The following is a 20,534-nucleotide window of genomic DNA, read 5'->3' on the forward strand; positions in this document are numbered from 1 at the left end:
GGAAGCACTGAGTTTTAAGCTCATTACTGATATGTATCCGAGCTTGATTAGCTCCCTTAAATGATTTTTTTTTATTTGTTTGTTTTTTAAATTTATTTTTGGCTGCTTTGGGTCTTCATTGCTGTGTGTGGGCTTTCTCTAGTTGCAGTGAGTGGGGGCTACTCTTCATTGCGGTGCGCTGAACACATTGTCGTGGCTTCTCTTGTTGCAGAGCATGGGCTCTAGGCACCTGGGCTTCAGTAGTTGTGGCACGTGGGCTCAGTCGTTTTGGCTCGCAGGCTCCACAGCATGTGGGATCTTCCCAGGCCAGGGATCGAACCCGTGTCCCCTGCATTGGCAGGTGGATTCTTAACCAGGGAAGCCCCTTAGATGAGCTTTTACAGTAAAGTTTTAGTTCTGTAGTTAAACAGGGAATAGCTTTGACACTCAGGCCAAGCTACCAAGGCTAATGTGAGCTGCTGAATCTTAGCCAGCAGCGTGGGAGGTAACACTAACTGTAGTCTTAATGGTTGTTAAAGGTTCATGTGTAATAGCTTTGAAAACAGAAATCTAACTTGAAAAGTGTATGCAGATACCTGGAATGTGGATAGATTTCTCAGCCATAAGGTGAAGAAAAATACTGACCATTATTCAGTAAGTTTACAATGGTAGAAAGGTAAAATCATTTATTGGAGCCTAGCATCTTCTTTGGGGTATGAGTGATCTTGAGAAGCTGCCTAATCAAATAAAGCAAAATATTTCAGTAGATTGCACATCTCTAAGTTCTGTTGACAAAGTTATAATTCCTTTAACCCCAAATAATCCTTGGTTCAGTGGACTACAAAGGCCTTCTTTAATATTGTTGTAATTTATGAAATGGACCTATACTTTAAAGCAGTTCCTACTTTTATTAGTAGGAAGAGAAATGAATTACATTTAGGAAATATTTAGTTTACAAGACAGTTATAGTTTTTCCATGGGGACCCTTTCTTCTGTAGCCTATATATTGGGCTGCTTTTAAAATGTCACATTATCTTCATGAAAAGTAGTGGCTGCTTTTTCACAGAAGCTATTTTTTATAGTTAAATCTCTGAGCTGTTCTTCAGAGTTTCCCCTCAAGTGCCAAAAGAAATGAGAACACAGTTTTATTTTAGGTTCCTTATTAAAAGCTTCATTTTCTTGGACAAATAGATTATGTTTAAGTCTTTGGTCAGTAGAAATGGTCTCTATAGGTCTAGAATATTTAACCCAAAACATTGGTTAACATGAAGTCATACATCAAGATAGAGCAGTTCTCTTAAAAATTGTTAAAAAGTCTGAGTGGGACATTCTTTTCTTTGAAAAATCTAGTATTTCTGAAATTACTCAGAAAATAACTTATAAAATATATATCTTGAGCTTTGGCTATATGGGGAAAAGATTTGGCCCCAAATTCTCTATGCTACCAAACAGATTAGACAGGTATGTTAAGTATCATGCCACTGTTTTATAATAAAAGGATTCTGAAAGAGTATTTTAAAATACTCCAAAGGAAAAAATTAATCTCTCTGCATAAGTATGTTTACTACAGGATATCCAATTGCCATTTTTTCACTATTATACATGCTAAGAGGGTAGAATGAAGTATAATAAGAAAATACTTAAAATGGAATATTGAACATCTAGTAAAATGTACACATATTGAGGTAATATTGCAACAAAGAAAATACTAAAAGAGAAATACTAAGAGAAAGAATATTATAAATTTATACTCACAGTAAATTTATAACTAAAACTTGTATGTTCGTTTGGATAATAAGAGAACATGGTCAAATGAAAACAATTTGAATGGCAGGTAACTTGTTCCCTTCTCTTATGAACAGTTTCATGAATGTTACTGTAGTTTTTGTTATGTCCTATTATATAAAGAAAATACATATAAATAGTGGGAATCTTAAAATAATTCTCTCTCCTACTTGTTATTAGTTGCTCGAGAGGCATCTGTCAGGAATGACTTAATGGATAAAAATCAGTATCTTGTTGAAATTATTAACTTGCAAACAAATATATAAATACCTGTCCAGCGATAAATAGATGGATAGATAGATAGAGCTGGGAAGGAGTGTAATCCAAATATCTCTTAACTGTCTGAGTTATCTAATTTCCTTTTCCATTGAATTTTATCAGAAAAAATTACTGTTGTATTTAAATAACATGGAGAAAACATTTTTAATCTCAGTTTTTTAATATTCTGTTTAGTAAGTCATCCTTCATTAACCTAGAGATTTGGAGACAATATGTTTTATCTGCTCTAACTGTAAAGTCTTGTGAAGTATTTGATGAACAACTGATAATTTAAATAGTGCTTAAACAAGGAAAGTATAGCATTTAGAAGAGCTCAGAAATATTCTCCAAGTGCCCACTGAAGAATAATTCTGCCACGTACATTTATGGAAAATTTTAAAACTTTTCTAGTGAGGACACAATGCCATGGCTTTGATTTAAGGCTCTCAGCTCTGGCAAAAATTAAATTTAAGTTCATTAAACTAAGCACAGTGTATTAATACAGATCAACTCATTACTGAGCATCAACTCAATCACTGATGAGAGCTCTTTGAAAGGCCCATCATTGTAACATTAAATATCATTTTATTACCAGACAGTAACTGCCTGATTAAAATCTTAAATGTATGGGGATCATTGAGAAGCCATATTGAAAGTATCTTCTAGCTGATTATTAAAGTCTGCAGTAAAGAGAAATATTAATGAAACTGACTGATATCCTTGCCTCAACGTCTTTCATGTGTGTCCTCTTCTTTCCATTTCCACTGATATACCCCTAAGTCAAGACTAATCTTCTCTCTTATTGCTGCAATAGCTTTTTACTAATCTGGCCTTTCTGTTGTCATACCCGAACCCCATTCAAGTAAATTCAAGATAAAACAGCTACAGAAACCTTCCCAAAGTCCATTTTATAAAAAAGTGTCCATTCTTTGCTCAAAACTTTTGATAGAGTTACAATGATAAGAAAATAACATTCACCTTATCCTAACACTTACGGCCCCCCTTAATCTGAATAATAATTATTTTTCTATTTTAACTCTGTGTCTTTTTTCCCAGAAATTAATGGTGTATAACTATGATGAATTATTTACTTTTCATGTTATGTGATTTATAAGACTAAGTTGATTATGATTAATTTACTCTAGTTATATTTCTAGAATAAAACTATCATATGTGGGCTTCCCTTGTGGTGCAGTGGTTGAGAATCCACCGCCAATGCAGGGGACACAGGTTCGATCCCTGGTCCAGGAAGATCCCACATGCTGAGGAGCAACTAAGCCCGTGTGCCACAACTACTGAGCCTGTGCTCTAGAGCCCGTGAGCCACAACAACTGAGCCCGTGCGCCACAACTACTGAAGCCCTTGCACCTAGAGCCCATGCTCTGCAACAAGAGAAGCCACCGTAATGAGAAGCCCACACACTGCAATGAAGAGTAGCCCCTGCTCGCTGTAACTAGAGAAAGCCTGCTTACAGCAACAAACACCCAACGCAGCCAAAAATAAATAAATAAAATTTAAAAATTTATTTTTAAAAAACCTATCATATGTTTTAAGCTATCTCAAGTTATTCACAAGCACAATACATTATATAATTCAAATTCACTTAATGGGTTTTAGCCTAAAGTCATGTGTTACATGCCCTAAATTCAGAAAAAAACAATAGCTTTATAAATGGGAACTGACATTAGAAATGGAAAGAATTGTTAGTTATATATCTAGTTTGAAATCTAGAAAAATGTTTCAATTAACATAGCTATCTAAATTATCTCCTTATTTTCATAGCTTTTTCTCCATTAAGTCCTAAGTCATTTAAGCATAGTATAGTGATTTCTAGAAGCAATTATCTTTTGCGTCTCCTATTAATTAATAATTGCCCCAACAATGCTATCAGTTGAGTCTCTTAGCCTAGGCAATAAGTCATTCCTTCTGCAACCAGTAAACAGAGGTCAACTGGAATATGTTTGGCTGTAACATGACCTACATTGTCAACAGACCCTAGGAAACACTAGAAAGAATTATTTTCCCCCCAAATAAATGCAAATAACAATTAGATAATAAATGTATTTAATACTTATTAGACCCGGGAGAAATTCTTTCCATTTGAGTACCTATAAAATCTGATAAAAATCTGATCATTTAAAAGACTAAAAGTGTAACATTCTCAGAATGCTTGTCTTTTTTTTTTTTTTTTCGGTATGCTGGCCTCTCGCTGTTGTGGCCTCTCCCGTTGCGGAGCACAGGCTCCGGACGCGCAGGCTCAGCGGCCATGGCTCATGGGCCCAGCCACTCTACGGCATGTGGGATCTTCCCGGACCGGGACATGAACCCGTGTCCCCTGCATCGGCAGGCAGACTCTCAACCACTGCGCCACCAGGGAAGCCTGAATGCTTATCTTTTTACCCCAATATTTCCTATCCTGTAAGGGGCTGGCTCATGGACTCCTTTGAGACTGATCAGAGCTACAGATCCACCTTTCAGACAAATGAACAAAGTCAAAAATAGTATCAAATAGTTTTGAGGGAATTATCAGGACACACTGAAGCACTAAAGCAATTAGAGAAAGAAGAACCAAAAAAAACCCAAATTTGGCAGAAGGAAAGAAATCATAAAGATCTGATCAGAAATAAATGAAAAAGAAATGAAGGAAACAGTAGCAAAGATCAATAAAACTGAAAGATGTTTATTGAGAAGATAAACATAATTGATAAACCATTAGCCAGACACATCAAGAAAAAAAGGAGACTCAAATCAACAGAATTAGAAATGAAAAAGGGGAAGTATCAATGCAGAAATACAAAGGATCATGACAGATTACTACAAGCAACTATATGCCAATAAAATGGACAACCTCAAAGAAATGGACAAATTCTTAGAAATGTACAACCTCCAGAGACTGAACCAGGAAGAAATAGAAAATATAAACAGACCAATCACAAGCAACTGAAATTGTAACTGTGATTAAAAATCTTCCAACAGGGCTTCTCTGGTGGCGCAGTGGTTGAGAGTCCGCCTGCTGATGCAGGGGACATGGGTTCGGGCCCCGGTCCGGGAAGATCCTACATGCCGCGGAGTGGCTAGGCCTGTGAGCCATGGCCACTGAGCCTGTGCGTCCGGAGCCTGTGCTCCACAACGGGCGAGGCCACAACAGTGAGAGGCCTGTGTACCGCAAAAAAAAAAAAAAAAAATCTTCCAACAAACAAAAGCCCAGGGCGAGATGGATCCAGAGGTGGACTCTATCAAACATTTAGAGAAGGGCTAACACCTATCCTTCTCAAACTCTTCAAAAATATAGTAGAAAGAGGAACACTCCCAAACTCATTCTATGAGGCCACCATCATCCTGATACCAAAAGCAGACAAAGATGTCACAAAGAAAGAAAACTACAGGCTAACATCACTGATGAACATAGATGCAAAAATCCTCAACAAAATACTAGCAAACAGTATACAACAGCACATTAAAAGGATCATACACCTTAATCAAGTGGGGTTTATCCCCAAAATGCAAGGATTTTTCAATATACGCAAATCAGTCAAAGTGATACACCATATTAACAAATTGAAGGAGAAAAACCATATGATCATCTCAATACATGGAGAAAAAGCTTTTGATAAAATTCAACACCCATTTATGAAAAAACCCTCCAGAAAGTAGGCATAGAGGGAGCTTACCTGAACATGATAAACGCCATATATGACAAACCCACAGCCAACATCGTTCTCAATGGTGAAAAACTGAAACCATTTCCTCTAAGATCAGGAACAAGACAAGGTTGTCCACTCTCACCACTATTATTCAACATAGTTTTGGAAGTTTTAGCCACAGCAATCAGAGAAGGAAAAGAAATAAAAGGAATCCAAATCGGAAAAGAAGAAGTAAAACTGTCACTGTTTTCAGATGACATAATACTATACCAAGAGAATCCTAAAGATGCTACCAGAAAACTACTAGACCTAAACAATGAATTTTGTAAAGTAGCAGGACACAAAATTAATGCACGGAAATCTCTTGCATTCCTATACACTAATAATGAAAAAATCTGAAAGAGAAATTAAGGAAACACTCCCATTTACTTACCATTGCAACGAAAAGAATAAATTACCTAGTAATAAACCTACCTAAGGAGACAAAAGACCTGTATGCAGAAAACTATAAGACAATGATGAAAGAAATTAAAGATGATACCAACAGATGGAGAGATATATCATGTTCTTGAAATTGAAGAATCAATATTGTGAAAATTACTATACCACCCAAAGCAATCTACAGATTCAATGCAATCCCTATCAAACTACCAATGGCATTTTCCACAGAACTAAAACAAAAAAAATTCACAATTTGTATGGAAACACAAAAGACCCCAAAGAGCCAAAGCAATCTTGAGAAAGAAAATCAGAGCTGGAGAAATCAGGCTCCCTGACTTCAGACTATATTACAAAGCTACAGTAATCAAGACAGTATGTTACTGGCACAAAAACAGAAATATAGATCAGTGGAACTGTAAAGAAAGACAAGAGATAAACCCACGGACATATAGTCACCTTATTTTTGATAAAGGAGGCAACAATATATAGTGGAGAAAAGACAGCCTCTTCAGTAAGTGGAACTGGGAAAACTGGACAGCTACATGGAAAAGAATTAAATTAGAACACTCCCTAACACCATACACAAAAATAAACTCAAAATGGATTAAAGACCTAAATGTAAGGCCAGACACTATAAAACTCTTAGAGGAAAACATAGGCAGATCATTCTATGACATAAATCACAGCAAGGTCCTTTTTGACCCACCTCCTAGAGAAATGGAGATAAAAACAAAAATAAACAAATGGGACCTAATGAACTTAAAAGCTTTTGCACAGCAAAGGAAACCATAAACAAGACCAAAAGACAACCCTGAGAATGGGAGAAAATATTTGCAAATGAAGCAGCTGACAAAGGATTAATCTCCAAAATATACAAGCAGTTCATGCAGCTCAATATTAAAAAAAGAAACAACCCAATCCCAAAATGGGCAGAATACCTAAATAGACATTTCTCCAAAGAAGATATACAGATTGCCAACAAACACAAGAAAGAATGCTCAACATCACTAATCATTATAGAAATGCAAATCAAAACTACACTGAGGTATCACTTCACACCAGTCAGAATGGCCATCATCAAAAACTCTACAAAAAGTAACTGCTAGAGAGCGTGTGGAGAAAAGGGAACCCTCTTGCACTGTTGGTGGAAATGTAAATTGATACAGCCACTATGGAGATAAGTATGGAGGTTCCTTAAAATACTAATAATAGAACTACCATATGACCCAGCAATCCCACTTCTGGGCATATACCCTAAGAAAACCATAATTCAAAAAGAGTCATGTACCACAATGTTCTTTGCAGCTCTATTTACAATAGCTAGGACATGGAAGCAACCTAAGTGTCCATCGACAGATGAATGGATAAAGAAGATGTGGCACATATATACAATGGAATATTACTCAGCCATAAAAAGAAACGAAATTGAGTTAATTGTAGTGAGGTGGGTGGACCTAGAGTCTGTACAGATTGAAGTAAGTCAGAAAGAGAAAAACAAATACTGTATGCTAACACATATATATGGAATGTACCAAAAAAAATGGTTATGAAGAACCTAGGGCCGGACAGGAATAAAGATGCAGACCTCCTAGAGAATGGACTTGAGGATATGGGGAGGGGTAAGTGTAAGCTGGGACAAAGTGAGAGAGTGGCATGGACACTGACATATATACACTACCAAATGTAAAATAGCTAGCTAGTGGGAAGCAGCTGCATAGCACAGGCAGATCAGCTGGATGCTTTGTGACCACCTAGAGGGGTGGGATAGGGAGGGTCGAGGGAGGGAGATGTAAGAGGGAAGAGATACGGGGATATATGTATATGTGTAGCTGATTCACTTTGTTATAAAGCAGAAACTAACACACCATTGTAAAGCAATTATACTCCAATGAAGATGTTAAAAAAAAAAGAAGAAATAAAAAGTCTTGGTGAGGATGTGGAGAAAATGGAACCCTTGTGCACTGTTGTGGGGAATGTAAATTAGTTCAGCCACTCTGGAAAACAGTATGGAGATCTCTCCAAAAATTAAAAATAGAACTACCATATGATCCAGCAATTCCACTGCTGGGTATTTATCTGAGGAAAACAAAAACACTAATTAATAAAGGTATATTAACCTCTATCTTCATTGCAGCATTACTGACAATAGCCAGGATATGGAAGCAACTTAAGTGCACATCAGTATATGAATAGATAAAGAAGATGTGGTATATATATAGACACACACCAAAAAAATGGAATTTTACTCAGCCACAAAAAAATGAAATATTGCCATTTGCTACAACATGGATGGACCTAGAGTGTATTATGCTAAGTGAAAGAAGTCAGACTGAGAAAGACAAATACTGTATAATTTCAGTTATATGTGGAACCTAAAAAAGAAAACAACCGAACAAACATAGCAAAGCAGAAACAGGGTTATAGATACAGAGAACAGGTCCTTGCCAGATGGGAGGGATGTGGGGGGAAGAAAGAAACAGGTGAGGGAATTTAAGAGGTACAAACTTCCAGCTGCAAAATAAATGAGTCAATGGTATGAAATGTACCATGTGGGGAATATAGCCAATAACTCCACAGTATCTTTCTTTGAGACAGATTGTAACTAGACTTAATGTGGTGATCATTTTGAAATGCATAGAAATATTGAATTACTATGCTGTGTAACATGAACTAACATAGTGTTGTAGGTCAATTATACTTCAAAAACAAACAGACAAACTCATAAAGAGATCAGAAGTATGGTTACCAGAGACAGGGGAAGGTGGGAAGGGAAATTGGATGAAGGCAGTCGAAAGCTACACACTTCCAGTTATAATATAAATAAGTAGTAGGGATGTAATATACAACATGATAAATATAATTAACACTGCTGTATGTTTTATATAAAAGTTGTTAAGAGAACAAATCCTAAGAATTCTCATCACAAGAAAATAAAATCTTTTTAAAATATTTTTTCTATTTCTTTAATTTTGTAACTTTATGCGATTATGGATGTTAACAAAACTTATTGTGATAATAATTTCATGATGTATGTAAGTCAAATCGTTATGTTGTACATCTTAAACTTACATACTGCTGTATGTCAATTATATCTCAATAAAAGCGGAAGATAAAAAAGAAACAAACAAAAGGTATGCTATACATACAATGGAATACGATGTAGCCTTAAAAAGAGAGAGAGAGAGGGCCTGTGAAAGCACTGTTTCTTCCTGGAAGGACTTGGTACTGACTCCGTTAGTTGTCAATTTCTAAACCAATCCCTGGGGCCAAGGGGTGGGTTGTACTGATTGAATTAAGTCAATTAGGGCAACCCTTGGAGCTGGATTTAGAGTTAATCCCACCCAAATCATGTGGCTGAGAATGTAGAAGAGTGATTTTCCAAACAACATTTGGGGACATAGTACTACAACAGGAGGAAATGATGCTTAGGAAAAAAACCCAAAAAACTTGAAATGATCCAAAGCTATAATCAGAGCTCTTCCTCTCTTTTCATGTGGTAGCAAAGATGGTCCTTATCAGGAACATGTTACATGATGCTTGGTGCATCTCAGACTTTTAATTGATCCTGATTTCATCATGTCAACCCCTTATCAGCCTCCCCTTGTGAGACAGGCTGGGACCTGGGACCCTTTGCTGCAGTGCTGCAATGCTCGCACCTGGGCACACCTCTCCTTAAGCAGCAAAATACAAAGAAACTGTATAAAGATACGAAGAGACCAAAAAGCCCAACTGCCACTTTTGAAGAGCCTGGAGCAAAAGCAGGGTACTGCCCATGCCCCCTGCACACAACACCACCTAAGGGATGGGCAAAACACCTAATCTACCCCTCTGGTCTGACCCCTGGACACATCTCTACCCTTGCCCCATATAATGAACAAGCTTGCCCCCCGCCTCAGGGAGCAAGCAAGCAAGGGAACCTGTTGTTTGTTCTCACTCCCCCCTGCTGCAGCAGAGACCCCAGTAAAGCCTCGCCTGAATTTCTTGTCTAGCCTCTAGTAAATTTCTATTGCTCAGGGGAAGGCCAAGAGCCCTGGTCAGTAACACTTGTAGTGGAGGATTGAGTTTGTGTGACTGACAGTTTCATCAGATGGAAAAGGACAGAAGAAAAGTGTTATGTTACCAAAAGAAGGAGGAAGTGTGGTGAGGTAACTTAAGAAGAAGGAAAGATAAAAAAATTGCCTAGAATTAGGCTTTCCTTCTATGCATACTTTTTAAATATGCTTTTCCCTAACAGTGTATCTATCCCATACAGCTAAGATTTACCCCTTCTATAAAAGGAGAGAGCTCACTCCCTGTTTCTAGTTTTGAGTATAGGATCTCTGGGTGATATGCATTTTCCTTGGTCAAGTCTGGTTCAGCTAATGTGCATGAGTTCAGTTAGCCTCTTTGCTTGACTCAAGTTCTGTCTTCAGGGGTTATGCCCCTTATCCCTTGTCTTCACTGGGCACAGAGAAGACTCTCTTTCTGGGGGCTGTGCCCTCAATTTTAATCTGACACGGTTGCAAGGACCTGGAAATTGTATCAATTTTTTTGGGTTTTTTTTCCTTTTCTCTCCTCACCAACCCAGGTCTTTGTCTGCTAGGAATTTTTCTGGAAATAGCTCTTAAAACATGGATATGGGGAAATATGAATTTTCTTGAATCTAAGATCTAATAAATAAACCTACCGAGGTAGTTTAGTTATGGTTTCCAAATCTGGACCCTGCCTTAAGGCTTTCTGCTTCAGCAGTATTTCTGAGAATTTTGCTTATCCCTCAGCCCTCAGTTAAACCACTTCTATCTGGCATTTACCTCAGAAATGATAGTCTATAGTCATGAGACCCAGCTAATATTATTATAATCCCACACTGCCTTACAGAGATATAAATATTACCTTTGTTAGTACATGAAGAAAAGCATTTAGACAGAGCCTAGGGCATCTGGCTTTTACTCTGTTCTCTGGCTTCAGGTAGGTCCTAATACTTTATTCCCCCTGTTGTCTACAGGTCCCTATCTTTTCATCTTCCAATGTTAATTTGAGGACAGATAACATAGGGCAATTAATTTGGAGACTTTTCCAACTGCACAAAGTACATAATTATTTGATTCTCAACCATTTGGACTGCTGACTCTAAGGAGACAGAACTTCTTAACAAAACTGTATTTTCTTTCTTCTCATCTTTTACATGTGCAGCTTGAAAAAAATTCAGCTTTTTCTAGTAGGATGTTATTAAAGAAGGCAATAAGCACCAATATCCCGATTTTTTTCCTACCAAGTCCCCTAAAGCCCCAGTGTCAGTGGAAAAATCAGTAGTGGCTAAAAAAGACAAAACAGACAAGAATTTGTCCAGGAGCTTTGCTATTCATAATTTAACATCCTCAAACTTGAAGTTGAAGAATCTTTTTTGGTATTCCTTATTATTTTGTGGACAACTTAACGTCTGTTAAACGCACAGATGACTTTTATATTTTTCAGGGCTTTTTCCTATTGCAATGGCAAAAAGCAAATTCAAAACGGCTTAAGGAAAAAGGGGAATTTACTGGCTTCTTTTTTAACTCTCCCGTGTGAGTATGGTACCCTTATGCTGTATTTAAAAGGGCAATGGACTGTGTCATAGAAAATAAACATGTATACATGAGCCAAAGGGATAATTTATCACAGCTGGACAGGGATTAAAGTAGCATAGCATAATGATCAATAATCTAAAGCACGTATACTTTCCCAGAAACTTTTTCTACAGCAAAGTGTCCTTACTGGATTACATTTACTTATATAGAAATGTAAAGGAAAGTTATAATGGAGTAGAGCAAACAATTTGATGAGAGAGGGCAGATATCCACATATTTGGAGAGGAGGCGGGTTGTGGATGGAAGGAAAATTATTGGGCAATATCAGTGGAGGAAAAAAAGGTAGATAAGTCCTATGGTCATGGTGAAATCCGTTGACATTTCCTGTTATGCCAGAATTCAACGTGGTCAGTGAAGAACTTCTGAATAAATCTACTCCTGGGAATTGACAATGAGTCCTCCTATATACTCTCTATAGTACACTAGCCTCAAGCCAATCTCAGCATGAGCCTCAGAGGTATCACTTTTCATAGAATATAAAAGATTGTAGAGTTTTCAGAATTTCGTTTAGCCCAGAACTTCAATATACAGATGATTAAATAGACTAAAAGAAAGAGCTCCATAGCTTTCTTTTTTTAAATGATGGTAATTCCTTTGTTCAATTAAGAACAAAAACAAATACACTTGCTTTATGGGCCAAGGAAAGGAGGACTAATTCTACACAGTAGTGACTATAAAAAGTGCTCATATGTTATTGTAAGTCTATTAATATTACCTGTATTTTCATCTTCTAAGTCACCTTGGAATAAAAGAAAACATACTTCTCATTCCTAGGAAAGTATCATTTCATCTTCAGAGCAGTATCACTTAAGAAAAGCAAACCAACAATAAACCTGATACCTGAATAAAATTTGATAGCTGTTGGGCTTCCCTGGTGGCGCAGTGGTTGAGAGTCCGCCTACCGATGCAGGGGACACAGGTTCGTGCCCCGGTCCGGGAGGATCCCACATGCTGCGGAGCGGGTGGGCCTGTGAGCCATGGCCGCTGAGCCTGCGCATCCGGAGCCTGTGCTCCGCAACGGGAGACGCCACATCAGTGAGAGGCCTGCATACTGCAAAAAAAAAAAAAAAAAAATTTGATAGCTGTTATTAAAAAAAGTAATCTGGTAAAGAAAATTAAGTTAATCTAACAAGACTGAAGTGTATACTGATAGGGAGTAAGTGATTACACTTACAGTGTACTGCATTTAAATGTATTTATTGCAATTTATAATATGCAAATCTGAAAGTCATACAGAATCAATGAAAATTTTAACCATCCATTTTTTAGAGTCTGCAACAAAGCAAGTAAAAAAAAAGTCAGATTTTGAAGAAATGACTTCACAGCATTTTTGAGAAATAAGGAATCTATTGATATTAAGAACGGCAAAGAGATTGCTTTAAAGTTTTAACTTTGCCGAAAAGTGGCTTCATATAAAAGATTCATGACATTGAATTCGATTAATTCAATATGTTTTACTGCCTTATACTTGGTTTAAGTTAAATTATCTGGTATTAAAAAAAGTTTTACCCTAAGAGTAGCTTCCTTTTCATCTAGAAGTCAATTTAGCATCAATAAAATCTTTTCATCTGCAGTTTCCCATATTTAATCTTTGTTGTTACAATAGCAATATTTGGGTAACAAATGTGGTTGCCATCCACATTTTCAGTGTTTAGTGCTTGTCATAATAAATAAAAAATAATAATCTACAACAATTATCCATAGTACTGAAAAATTTCATCATCTTCCAGTTAATAATCATTGTTTTGATGAGTCTGCCCAATAATCTGCAGTTTTATAAAATCAGATCCATAAATAATATTGGGAACGTCAATATTTTAAAATAAAAATGTAAAAATACTAACTCTTGCCAGGAGAATAGTATGCAAAGGGAGCTGACCCTTGAACATATGTGTCATACTGGAAATGGTTTGCATTAAGTCATAGCTTAATGTCCCACAATATCAAGAGACATAATTATCATTTGAAAAAAATTTTGGTAGAAGGTGATTGTTAAAAGTGGGTACTCTGGGGTCAAACTGAGTTAGTTCAAATCCTAGCTGATTTTTATTAAGTCTGTGACCTCCAGTAAGCTTTTTCACCTCCTGAAGACCTCAGAATTTTCATCTGTAAAGGGGGATAAATGAAACCTACTAAATTATATAAGGCTTTTAGTAGAGCAGGTATATAAAAAGGTATATAACATCACGAATTATCAGGAAAATGCAAATCAAAACCACAGTGAGATATCACCTCATACTTGTTAGAATGGCTATTATCAAAAATAAGAAAAAACAAGTGCTGACAAAGATGTGGAGAAAAGGAAACCATTGTGCAAAGTTGGTGGGAATGTAAATTGGTGCAGCCCCTATGGAAAACAGTACGGAGTTTCCTCAAAAAATTTCAAATAGAACTACCATACGATCCAGCAATCCCACTTCTGGGTATATATCCAAAGGAAATGAAAATAAGATATTGAAGAGATATCTTCATACCCTTGTTCATTGCAGCATTATTCACAAGAGCGAAAAGGTGACAAAAATCTAAATGTCCATCCAGAGATGAATAAAGAAAATGTGGTATATACATAAAATGGAATATTGTTCAGACAAGAGAAAGAAGGAAATCTTACCATTTGTGACAACACGAATGGGCCTTGAGGGCATTATGCTAAGTGAAATAAGCCAGACAGATGCAGACTAACACTGTGTGGTTATCACTTATATGTGAAATCTAAAAAAAAGTCAAACTCATAGAAACAGAGAGTAGAAAAGTGGTTGCCAATAGTTTGAGGGTAGAGAAATTAGGGAGATATTGGTAAAAGGGTACAAATTTTCAACTATAAAATGAATAAAGTCTGAGGATATATTCTATAAGATGGTGACTACTGTTGATAACACTATTATATAATTGAAATTTCCTAAGAGGGTAGAATATAAATGTTCTCATACACACATAAAATATAAATACGTGAAGTGATAGATTTGTTAATTAACTAGATGGGAAGAGTCTTCTCATAATGTATATCAAATCATCACAATGTACATTTTAAATACTTTACCATTTTATATGTCAATTATACCTCAATAAAGCTGAACAAAATCTCAAAACTGCTCCAAATAACAAGTTAAAACATGGAATTGAAATAATCTGAATGATTCCTATTCTAATGGCTTGTAAGCATATTGGTCTCCCCAGCACATCACAATACAAAACATTTTTGAAAAACTATTATTTGTCTTGAGTTTAAAATATACCAAGCAATCTGATGTTCAATATATTTTAATTGGTGTGAGTGATGCAAACTGAAAAATACAAATGACATTTTCTCATTAATTTCAAATGAGAGTTGTTGACAATAAGTTAGTGATTCTAAATTTATATTCAGGAAATTAAAACACAACATATTCAAACAGTCAGCAGAAACATGCAGCTACCTTATGTTTCTGAGAAATGAGAATCATCCTAGCTAATTGATTCATCCCTTGTGCAACAAACAAGGGTGATAAGAAGAGATTAGGGGAACTTCTGTTAGGAATACACATAGAATTCTAACTGTATTAAAAACATTCTGGGCATCATTTGGGTCATGACAGTGAAGTATAAAATAGAGTTATTTCAGATGAAAACAATTAGATTTGATGAAAAGTTTGGGCAACGGCCCCTATGAGATAAAGCAAATGAAATGTGCTCCTTCATCCTAGAGGAAGAACGGATGATTTTTGGATTTACTAAGAGACTTGAGTATATGAAATGGTCCTTAACAATAGACGAGGAGCAGATCTCATCTTCCTAGATACAAGAGTAAAAGGGCTCTAATTAGATTATAAATCAGAGACACAGTCTCTCCTATAACAGTTATAAGATCTTGGAAAGAATTATTTTTAAGGGTAAGAGTAGAATCCGATGCTCTGAATGAGAAGAGTCTATTTTAATGGTACTTCGAATAGCTCAGGCTGAGGGATGACTTAGCTGACCTTTCCATGGACACTTTAACTCTGTGACTTGGCACACAAGGCCTTAGTGCCATATTTCAAAGGCAAATTTCAAATGGCTCTCTATACTTCTTAATGGAAATGGAATCTGTTTAGCCAATTCCAAAGCAGTCTCTCCCAATTAACAACTAAATTGCTTTTCAGGACAATGGAAAACATAATCCAAAAAGAAAAAATCCATCATTGTCTGCTAAATCACTAAAAGATCAAATTCTAACAACTTACAATAATTTAAATGCTAACATCTTGCAATAGCTTTAAAGACCAAAGGGCATAATGGAGGAGCATGGACTGTCAGCTGTTTTGTGTGTTTTGAAAGGTGTAATCTGAATAATTTACTGTATGCAGGTATAAAAATAAACCAAGGAATCAGCTAAGAATTCAAATACAAATAATAGTTTTTAAAGTACTCTTCTCAGAATATGCAAAATACAGGAAAAGAGAATGAGAAATCACAGTTTATAGGTGTCTATTAGAAACTGGGAATGGTACTACTCAAACATGTCTCAACCTACCCTATATCTGTATATCTTAAAACAGGATTGTGTAATTGTTCAGAGCAAAGAGAGTAGACCTTAAGAGAACACAGACACTTTACAGAAGACAGCAATTTCATACAGACTTTGCTCCACTCAGGGATATGTAAAACAACACAACAACATTGGGCGTGTGAAGGAGGAAGCAGCTAGAACAAAGAAATCCCATACTCTTGAATGGGATACTTCCACAGAAAGATAAAGTGTCTGAAATTTTCATTATCCTGCAAAAACATACTGTTTTGGGACAGAAGAATCATAATACATAAACACAGGAAATTAAAATAATATAGGATATTTAATCAAAAGAGAAATTGATAAGTTGAAAAAGTCATAAGCCAAAAAAAGTAAATCAACAATTAAAATACGATTTATAAGCAATCAAGTGCAATATGCAAACATGATAAAGCTTTTTAGAACGAAACTGGTGAAAGACAAGCACCTCTAAAATGCAGAAGAAAAATATAAAACATAAAACTATTAGTCTAAAGAAGGAATAATAGAGAACAGAAATTCAGTGTATGATCTGATAAGCATGATCAGAAAAAATACAATGGAAATACAAATATAAATCTAAATAGAACAATTATCTGTACTATACAAAAAGAAAAAGAAGGTCACAACCTTCTGAAAAATCAGAATAAATAGGTTTGTGACTAAATATACTCTAGCTTTGTTTTTCTTATCTCAAAAGCAGAAAAAATTTTTTTTCCAGACTTCAAGCAGAAAAAACAAGCAAATTTAATAAAACAGAGTCTTTTAACCAGGAAACAAAACTGTGCTAATTTCAGAGTTTTCACTGTAATAACAAACTCAGAAAGACCATGAAGCCCTAATGGTAGCATTTTTAAGGAAAAAATGTTCACATGACACATTTTATACCTAACATAAATGTCTATGATATATGATAGTGAACAAAAATACATTCTCATAATTCAAGAATTCTGAAAATATCATATGTGCCAGTATAAAATAAAAATATTTAACAGTACATATTAACCTAACGAGAGAAACAGAAAATCAAAAACCACAGAAAAGAAAATTCACGGTGTAAATACCTGGGACTAAGCAGTGAAAACACATGATATACTGAAGTGATAATTGCAGATGCTCTTATGAAAATAGAACCAGATCTATTTTGGGGGTAGAAATAAGTATACATATATGCTATATGAATAAACTGAGTTGGGTTAAATTCACCTTTTAAAAGATACAGTTTATAAGATTAGATTAAACCACAAAATCCAAATACATGTTATCACTAAGTGTTTCACTTAAAAAAAAATTAGTGAGTTTCAACAGAAAGATGAGACAAAATATATCAGAAAAACACATATGTAGCAAAGGTAGATTTTATAAAAATAGTATTCAGGAAAAATTCTAGGTGGGAAGCATTTAACTATAAAAACTCTCCTTAATTTTAAATAATTGAAGTTAAAAAGCAGAGTAGAATAATCACAAAACCATATTTATTGACTCAAAATGTACAGAAAAAATTAGTAAAATAAGAAGAATTGAAAAACACAATGTTAAAAGGTAATGGGATACCTATCTCAGTTGTTTTATGTTATTTAATCATGTTTTTAAAATATCTATGCATCAACATTGTACCTCTACCCCAAATAGCCATACTTCCCAATACCAATGGACTTTTAAAAATCAGATGGGTAATTTGTAATTTCACAATACTGGAACAATTTAAATGCCTATACCTAGGAAATAGGTTAAATAAACTTCAGCACATCTACAATGCAAATATTAAGCAGGTGTAAAAACATAAGAGTTAAACTCCTATGAACTGATAATATATTGTTAAGTGAGGAGAAAAAATTGCAACATAAGCATAAGTAGCATGTTAACTTTTTGGAAGAAAAAAGGTAATATATTCATACTTATATTAATTTTTAAAAAAGTACATATAGGAAGGAAAACCAGAAGCTAATAGAACTGGTAGGTGAGAACTGGGCAAAAGGGATAAAGAAGGGGAAATGACATTTTTGAATCTATATTTGCATAAAACTTTTAGTTTTGAGCCATGTTAATCTAATATAGACATATAATAAAGTTTAAAAATGTAAGGATATCTTGATACTTAGGAGATTTTCTGTTGATAGTGGTATTGGTATAGCAATTTATATATATATGTGAAATGATATATAAAATAACTATATATATATAAAGATGTATAATCTACCTCTGCTACATTTGCATTTTTCTTATATATTTTGTCTTATCTCTCTCTATATATATACTATATAGAGAGAGCACAAACGAGTGACTATATTGATGTTGTTAGAAACAAAAGTTTCTTATTGTGGGGGAAGAGTGAATCCATTTGGAAATATAAAAATGAACTTCAAGATGGCAGAGGAGTAAAGACATGGAGATCACCTTCCTCCCCACAAATACATCAAAAATATATTTACATGTGGGACAACTCCTACAGGACACTGACTGAATGCTGGCAGAAGACCTCAGCCTTCCCAAAAGGCATGAAAATACCCACGTACCTGGGCAGGGCAAAAGAAAAAAAACGAGACAAAAGAATAGGGATGGGACCTGCACCTCTGGGAGGGAGCTGTGAAGGAAGAAAAGTTTCCACACACTAGGAAGCTCCTTCACTGGTGGAGATGGGAGTGGTGGGGGAGAAGCTTCGGAGCCACAGAGGACAGTGTAGCAACAGGGATGTAGAGGGGGCAAAGTGGAGAGATTCTGCTCAGAGGATCAGTGCCAACCAGCACTCACCAGGCTGAGAGGCTTCTCTGCTCACCTGCCGGGGCAGGTGGGGGCTGGGAGCTAAGGCTCGGGCTTTGGAGTTCAAACCCCAGGGAGAGGACTGAGGTTGTGTGAACACAGCCTGAAGGGGGCTAGTGCAACACAGCTAGATGGGAGGGAGTCCAGGAAAAAGTCTGGACCTGCCTAAGAGGGAAGAGACCACTGTTTCAGAGTGCAAGAGGAAGGGGGTTTCAGAGCACCGCCTAAATGAGCTTCAGAGATGGGTGCGAGCTGCGACTATCAGCTCAGACCCCAGAGATGGGCATGAAACACTAACACTGCTGCTGCAGCCCCCAAGAATCCTGTGTGCAAGCACAGGTCACTATCCACACACACTGCCCAACCCCCGACCCCGGGAACCTGTGAAGCCAGCCACTGCCAGGGTCCTGTGATCCAGGGATAACTTCCCCAGGAGAACACACAGTGCACCCCAGACTGTTGCAACATCACCCCAAGAGCTGGGCAGACAAAGAAGAGAAAGGGAAATTTCTCCGTGCAGCCTCAGGAGCAGTGGACTAAATCCCCACAATCAACTTGATGTTCCCTGCCTCTGTGGAACACCTGAGAGGCAACAAATCATCCAGAACTGTGGCAGTGGACTTTGGGAGCAACTGTAGACTTGGGGTTTGCTTTCTGTGACTAATTTGTTTCTGATTTTTATGTTTATCTTAATTCAGTGTTGCTTGTTATCATTAGTGGATTTGTTTATTGGTTTGGTTGCTCTATTTTTCCTTTTATTATTATTTTTAATATTTTTATTTTAATAATTTTCTTTTCATTTTTAATTTACCTTTTTAAAAAATTTTTTCTTTCTTTTCCCCTCCTTTTCTTCTAAGCCATGCTGCTTGACAGGGTCTTGGTGTTCTGGGCTGGTGTAAGGCTTGAGCCTCTAGGTGGGAGAGCTGAGATCAGGACATTGTACCACCAGGGACTCCCTGGCCCAACCTAATATCAATCAGCAAGAGCTCTCCCAAAGATCTCCGCCTCAATAAGACCCAGCTCCACCCAACGGCCAGCAAAGTCCAGTGCTAGACACCCTACACCAAACAACTAGCAAGACAGGAACATAACCCCACACATTAGCAGAGAGGCTGCCTAAAATCATACTAAGTTCACAGACACCACAAAACACAGCACCCGAAGTGGCCCTGTACACCAGAAACACAAGATCTAGTCCCACCCACCAGAACACAGGCACCAGACCCCTCCACCAAGAAGCCTACTCAAGCCAGTGAACCAACCTCACCCACTGGGGGCAGACACCAAAAACAACGGGAACAACAAATCTGCAGCCTGCGAAAAGAACACCCCGAACACAGTAAGTTAAACAAAATGAGAACACAGAGAAATATGCAGCAGATGAAGGAGCAAGGTAAAAACCCACCAGACTAAACAAACGAAGAGGAAATAGGCAGTCTACCTGAAAAAGAATTCAGAGGAATGATAGTAAGGATGATCCAAAATCGTGGAAATAGAATGGAGAAAATACAAGAAACGTTTAACAAGGATCTAGAAGAACTAAAGAGCAAACAAACA

At 36.5% G+C, this 20,534-nt stretch overlaps 1 long non-coding RNA gene across 1 annotated transcript in view; it reads right to left on the minus strand.

Moving 5' to 3' along the window:
* Nucleotides 1-9,977: 9,977 nt before the first annotated feature.
* LOC307188514 overlaps nt 9,978-20,534 on the minus strand; it is a 319,783-nt gene continuing 309,226 nt past the window's right edge. The window contains exon 4 of the long non-coding RNA XR_013828962.1: nt 9,978-12,764. This is a non-coding gene — a long non-coding RNA (uncharacterized lncRNA). The remainder of the gene's footprint in view (nt 12,765-20,534) is intronic.

The sequence above is a fragment of the Stenella coeruleoalba genome (assembly GCF_951394435.1).
Source record: "Stenella coeruleoalba genome assembly, chromosome: 7".
In the NCBI taxonomy this organism is placed as follows: domain Eukaryota; kingdom Metazoa; phylum Chordata; class Mammalia; order Artiodactyla; family Delphinidae; genus Stenella; species Stenella coeruleoalba.